Source organism: Canis lupus, chromosome 19 (assembly GCF_048164855.1).
Source record: "Canis lupus baileyi chromosome 19, mCanLup2.hap1, whole genome shotgun sequence".
NCBI classification, from domain to species: Eukaryota; Metazoa; Chordata; class Mammalia; order Carnivora; family Canidae; genus Canis; species Canis lupus.
In genome coordinates, this window is record NC_132856.1 from 31,800,655 (window position 1) to 31,806,563 (window position 5,909).

At 34.5% G+C, this 5,909-nt stretch overlaps 1 protein-coding gene and 1 non-coding gene across 14 annotated transcripts in view; both read left to right on the plus strand.

The window, feature by feature from the left end:
- Window positions 1–5,909, plus strand: part of FHIT (fragile histidine triad diadenosine triphosphatase) — a 1,386,045-nt gene that overhangs the window by 477,628 nt on the left and 902,508 nt on the right. The gene's annotated exons all lie outside the window — the stretch shown is intronic.
- On the plus strand, window positions 1,129–1,235 carry LOC140611506 (U6 spliceosomal RNA). The gene has a single exon (XR_012012656.1). It is a non-coding gene; the product is annotated as a U6 spliceosomal RNA (small nuclear RNA).

Here is a 5,909-nt window from a genome sequence, read left to right on the forward strand (position 1 = left end):
AAAGAATTCTACTAATTTGAAGTTTGGTGACACTGGAATGAACAATTTCAACTGATGGTACCCTTGTGCTATGGCTAGAAGGAGGAAAGAACTTTAATCTTTTAATTGCCCCCTTTTCCCTATTTTAGACACATGCAGAGACTAATTACAAGAGAATTCCTATATAATGTAAGTGCTATTTGAAGCACACTATTAATGCAGACTTCTATCTCTGTTTTGATATGGAAAATACAAATAGTAGTTGGCCTGTCATTTACTAGTTTTCTATAGCTGCTGTAATAAGTCACCACAAACATAGTGGTCAAAACAAAACAGATTTATTATTTTAAAGTTCTGGAGATCAGAAATTTGAAATCTGAAATGGATTTCGTTGGGATAAAATCAAGGTGTCGGTCGGTCAGAATTTCTTTCTCAAAGTCTCTAGGGGGCAGTTTGTTTCCTTGTCTTTTTCAGGTTTTGTAAGTTGTCTACACTTCTTGGCTTGTAGCACTCATCCATGTTCAAAGTCAGCAATGGCCAGTTGAGCCTTTGTTTTATTTCATCCCTCTGCCTCTAACTTTTCTGCTTCTCTGTCTCTTTATATTGAAGGATGTTAGTGATTACATTGGATCCACCTGAATAATAGGGGATAATCTCTCTATTTTAAAGTCAAATGATTAGCAACCTTAATACCATCTACGAGCTTAATTCTCCTTTGCCATGTAACCTAACATCATATTCACAGAGTCTAGGAATAGGATGCAGACATCCTTGCGGAAGAGCATTGTTCTGCTTTCTATCATTGGGAACAATAATATTTTTGGAAGTATATTTGTCAATATCTGTTATAATTAAAGAACTATAGCTATGCCGAAGGTAAAGAGGGTACTGTGAATTACTATTTTTTTATGTTCAAATTGGACATAGATCCAGGCAGTGGTGTTAGAAGATTCTATATCATACCTAGGAACTCCACACGATGACTTCTAGAGACTGGGATTTGGGCTTAGAAATTATGGAAACCAACTTATGGTCCAGTTGTAGCAGACTGCAGAGACACATAAATAAAGACAGTTGTCATCTCTTTTTTGGCAGATGCTGGCTTTTTTATGATAAACTTAAAATTAATTTAAAAAAGCCTGATGGACAGTGTTTGCTTCAGCAGCACATATACTAAAATCAGAATGATACAGAGAAGATTAGCATGGCCTTTGTGCAAGGATGACATGCACATTCTTGAAGTGTTCCATATTTTTTTTAAAAAATCATAATGGACAAGAAAGAAGGAACAGTATCTCAGAGACTCAGAGTAACAGACCTCCCAGGATAATTTACCACAGAAACATGAAAGGATTTCATTTGGTATCCTCAGAAACCTCAGGAAACAAAAAGAGAAATGAGAGAATAAGCCGAGGCTAAAAGAAAGTAGGATGGTTTGGAAAAAGAGGTAGGTTTGTTGAACAAACATGATAAAGAAACCAAAATGCCATAGAGATCTAAAATCTGTATTGGAAACTAAAAAGAAATCAGCATTTAAAAATACATACATATCACCTAATATAAAAGAAAAATTGATAAGTTCTGTCAAAATGGAGAAAAGGACAATAAAATTAAATTAATGAAATAAAGATTAAAAATATAGCAGACAGAAATCATTGACTTAAATACTAGGTCAAATCCAAGAATTATAGATGTTCTTGAGATAGAAACAATTGGACACAAGTACTAATCAAAAATTAATAAAAGCTCTGCTGAGCTAAAACAAAAACAAAAGCAAAAAAGCCTCAGCATGCAAATTGAAAGGGTTTTTCATACTTTAGGCAACAGTAATGAAAAGGGTTCCATACTATTACAACTTGGCAATTTTGTTTAAACTACAAGAATAAAGAAAAAAATCCTTCAAGCACAGGCAAGAAAACATGCTTGGAACAGTTTGGGAGAGTGTACTGAAGAAAGGTAAATATACTTAACTTGTCTTTTACTTGTAAAAGTAACAGAAAGAAAATTTCAAATACACAAAAGAAAAGAAAGCGTACACCTCTTTACTAGGGAAATGGCTTAAGGATGTAGCCAAGGTCAGTGCAGTTTAAAGGGAAGTTCTGAGTCTGGTAATAGCATTATCTGGAAACCAGTTAAAAGTAGAGATTCTCTGGTCTATCCCACACCTCCTGAAGCAAAATCTCTGGAGATGGAATGTAGCAATCTATATTAACAGTGTTTGCAGGAGATTCTTACATGCACGAAGATTTAAGAAGCACTAGTCCAGGCAACTGAGAGAGAAATCAAATTTAAGAATTCTGTAACAGAGAAATAAATGTTAAGAGTCTGATTATTAGTAGTGTAACTAAACATAAGCGAGGTTTAGACAATTATAACTTTAATTATAAGACTGAATGCAAATGTAAAACTACACTTTTGAAAGATACAATATGTAATCAAAGATAATGCTTTAATAAATATTTAGTATTTAGTATTTAGTATTTAATACTAAGTAGTAACAAAACCCAAAAATTATATTTACAGAGTCTGGAAATAAAATGGTGATAAATCTTTATTTTAGTAAGGGTGAACTCAACGACTTCAAGTATTTGCAAGTTTTAAAGTTATGCGTTCAATAACAATTGATATACTTTTTGGTATACTTATTACCACTATTAGAAATGAGAGTAGGTATGACTTCCAAATCAATGGAGACAGAAAAGAAGGTGCCACCTGGCCTAAATCACCAAGTATATGAAGCAAATTAATAGTGAAATATAAACTACAAAAAGTGTAAAGCAACATCACAGAGGTATAGCCAAATATATCATTTATGTCAACATTAGTGTAAATTCACCTACTTGGAAAAAAGGCGGATAATTTGACCAATTAGTCCATCTGAACATTGACGTTCCACAAAAGTACATTATGTTTGTAAAAAGCCGTGGCTTTAGTTTTAGTATCCTTTGGTTAGGTTTACACTGGCCACATATTACTTGAATAACTATGGGAGATATATTTAACCTGTTTGGTTTTAAATTTCTTATGTCTAAAATAGGAATGACATTTCCCATGTACCTTACATGATGTGAAGAACAAATGTGAATGTGAAGGCATTTTCTGAAGCTGAGTCATTATAAAAGAATCATTGAACTAGTCTATTAAAATAAAAAGGCTCTCTTTTACAGCAAAAAAGCAAAATCTCACCCTAGGTTACTGAGAAGAGATGTACCTAAAACAAAGAGGGCTCATTATGACTAAAACAAAGAAAAACCTGAAATCAAAAAGATGGACAAGATATATCAGGCAGGCAAAAGCAAAATTAACACAAAAGTAATCTTGGCAATATTTAGACAAAATAGAGTCAAAGACTATGAAAATATTAAATGTGATCTAGATTATATTTTCTTTCAAATAGACTTCATAATGAAGATCAGACAGTCTTGAATTTTCATTGACATGGTAACAGTCTCAAAATACTTGAAATAAAGGCTGTTACAAATAGAAGAAAAACTTGATAGAAGTGGAATTGTATGAGATTTTAGTATACTTTTATTGATCTTTTATGGGTCAGATTAACACAGAATACATAGAGTATCTTAATAATCTAATAAAGCAGGTTTAATAAATATCTATTGAAATTTGTTCTCTGTGGGCAGCCCCGGTGGCATAGCTGCCGCCTGCAGCCTGGGATGTGATCCTGGAGACCCTGGATCGAGTCCCATGTCAGGCTTCCTGTATGGAGTCTGCTTCTCCCTCTGCCTGTGTCTCTGCCCCTCTCTCTCTGTCTCTATGAATAAATAAAATCTTAAAAAAAAAAAAAAAGAAACTTGTTCTCTAGAAATAAGCATACTTTAAAGAGTTATGAAGCATTTAGAAAAAAGTTGATCATATATTAAACCTCAAAGAAAACCATATTATGAAACATAAACTGTTTACAGGCTACATGCTCTGCCTACAATGAAATAAACCTAAAACTTAATAATTAAGTTTAAATGCATAGCTCAACAACTTGAAAAACCTTAATGCCAACAATAAAAAATAAGAATTTCTTTTAAAGAAGTGCAGGTTCAAATCAGAAATCAAACCTAGAGTAACAAAGGTTTAGAAAAAAGACAACTTGATGTATATACATTTAAATGGCCAAAGCTGTATTTAGCAGAGAATTAGTAGCCCCAAGAGCTTTCTCTCTTCTCTCTCTCTCTTTTTAGATAGGGAGAGAAAGAGGGAGAGAGAGTGCATGTGTGCAGAGGGGCAGAGAGAGAGGGAGAGGGAGAGAGAGAATCTTAAGTAGGCAATGTGCTCAGGCTCAGTGTGGAGCCTGATGCAGGGCTCATTTCAAAACCCGGAGATAGTGACCTGAGCCAAAATCCAGAGTCAGATGCTTAACCAACTGAGCCACCTAGGTGCCCCAAGAGCTCTCATTATTAAATAAGAATAACAAAATCAATCTATAGAAAACAAAAGTAGTGAATTAATAAATATAGTCTCCTTTTCTATTAAACAACATAACAAACAAGCAATACTCATTCAGTAAGTTGGGAATAGAATGAATTTACACAGCATATTACAAGATATCAGAGGCCTCTATAACAAGGTACATGATTTTATGTTAACATTGGAAATATTACTTTTATTGCCATAAATGAGGTGAGTTTGCTTGACCTTGCTATAACTATTTCAAAATTGTGCTAGTCATTATACAATGTGAATCCAGCTGAGGGAATAAGATAATAAGATTAAATGATATATAAATATTAGAGGGACACCTGGATAGCCCAGCAGTTGAGTGCCTGCCTTCTACTCAGGGCATGATCACGGGGTCTGGGATCGAGTCCTGCATCCAGCTTCCTGTGAGGAGCCTGCTTCTCCCTCTACCTATGTCTCTGCCTGTGTCTCTGTGTCTCTCATGAATAAGTAAATACGATATTTAAAAAAAAATTGGAAAGAAGAGATAAACTGGTGCTATTTAAAAATATATAATTGTCTTTTTCCAAATTCAACTAAAAACCCATAAAAACCCATAGAGTTCAGAGAGGTAGCAAGATTCAGGAAAATATCAATAAATTTCTTATGCATTTATGAGGGCAACAACACTGTAGGATTCATAAGTAAACTAAAATGGACTACACAGTAACTGAATGTTAAACTCTACCAAATAAACTTAAAAAGAAAACCTAAGTAGATGAGAAGTACCATGTTCCCTACTGGGAAGACACAATCTGCTTAAAATCTACTATCACAATCAAAATCCCAGCAGGATTTCTTAAGGGACCTTGTAAGCATCTTCTAGATTTTAAAAGGAAAACGACTATACTTTAGAATAGTTTTTGAAAGAAAGATGGACATGACTTATTTATTTATTGTAAAGATTTTATTTATGAGAGACACAGAGAAAATGAGAGGGAGAGAGAGAGAGAGAGTGAGAGAGAGAGAGAGAGGCAGGCAAAGACACAGGCAAAGGGAGAAGCAGGCTCCATGCAGGGAGCCTGACATGGGACTTGATCCCGGGACCCCAGGATCATGCCCTGGGCCAAAGGCAGGCGCTAAACCACTGAGCCACCCAGGGATCCCCGGACAAGATTTATTTTTAAAGAAGAACCATGATGGGGTATTTACCTACTAAAAATTTTAAATATTTATACCATGGGATTATATACCAGACAAATACATCATTGGTTAAAATGAGAAGTATCAAACAGATCCATGTATACATAACATTATTTTATTGATAAGGTTGAAATATTAAATTGGTGGAGGGGGTTATATTCTATCAGTGAATGGGACAATTGGCTCTCCACTTAGAAAAACAGGTTAGACATAATATCACACACACACACACACACACACACACACACACAACTCCAGTTATGCTAGAGAACTAAATGGGTTTTAGCAAAAATTTAGACACATTAGAGGCAAAACAGAAGAGGCATCTCATAACTTTGGGA